Raw genomic sequence first — 1,312 nt, forward strand, 5'->3', positions numbered from 1 at the left:
ATCAAAGAAAAATAAGAGCATCTTGTCTTCTGGGACCAGCAGCGGTGGAAGTCGAGGACTTGGTTTAATTAGACACCTTTAGTTTCTCACTCGCGCTGGTTTTTTATTAAAGCCAAACTAAGAAGTGGAGGTACATCTTTTGGTCAAACAAGCATTTTTTTTTAAAAAGTGTCGAGTGTTTTACATATTAAGTGTAAGTTAATAGCGATGGAGTCGGTGTGATGTGATCATAAATAGCTTTGCTAGCTTCATAAACACTGCGCTAATTCCTGCAATATCTCCCCTTAACAGTAGAGGGCGCTACTAAGCATGTAACGCCGTTAAGCTAATATCTATTTGGGGATCTGTTCTTTTTTATAAATGTTTTTTTTTTTCCGCAAAATGAATAATCTGTGTTAGGACTGAAGTGGAAGGTGAATCTTTAGGCAATATTCCCAAAACTTCCCAAAATGCAATTGTTAAACAGAAAAAGTAGCTGCAAGAGAATCCTTTCCTGCACAAAAAATGTTAGTGTTTCACTTTTTAAAAATAGTTTTTGAAGCTCTTATACAGCTGCAAAAACCTTGAAGCCTTATATATATATACTGCTCAAAAAAATAAAGGGAACACTTAAGTGTTCACTTAAGTGTTCCTTGAAACTTTGAAACTTTTTTTAGGGTCCAAATCCAAAGTCAGGCCTTAGTTTTATATTATTCACATAAAAGATCATCACAACCTCCAACAAACATCTCTAGAAAACAAAGGTTGGTGTTATTGGCAGAAACAGACATATTTATTGGTGTATAAATGGAAGAATATACTGTGAATCCATAAAGTGATGAACCAACCAGAAGAGGACCGACAACTGAGCCTTGAGGAACTCCATGAATAGTGCTGATTTCTCTCACTTTAGCTATATTTACATGTTTGACATTTAATTTAGACCAAAAATGAAGGTAAGTGCTGTATAAGTAAGCAAGTGAACTGATGCGTAGATAAATGAATTTGCCACACTACTACTGCTTTTTTGTTCAAACCCAAGACTTTCTTACTACAACGCCACAAAGCTAACAACCTCGCCAGTATGCAACCCACTGTCACAAATTGAACTTCTTGTGAGACAAAACGTAGGTCAACCAATAACTCCCTTCTTCACAAGTCGAATCCCCTGCAGCTCTGCAGTGAGAATAATCCAATAAGTGGTCACTGTAACTCGGATGAAGGTGTTTTATCAAATGATCTTTATCGGATATACACAGGCGATGTGAGCAGACTCTGCGGGGCACGATGTTCATTCGTGAGTGTGCTGTAGGGAAGGGAAGCAGTGCAGTGA

The sequence above is a fragment of the Poecilia reticulata genome, linkage group LG11, assembly GCF_000633615.1.
Source record: "Poecilia reticulata strain Guanapo linkage group LG11, Guppy_female_1.0+MT, whole genome shotgun sequence".
NCBI classification, from domain to species: domain Eukaryota; kingdom Metazoa; phylum Chordata; class Actinopteri; order Cyprinodontiformes; family Poeciliidae; genus Poecilia; species Poecilia reticulata.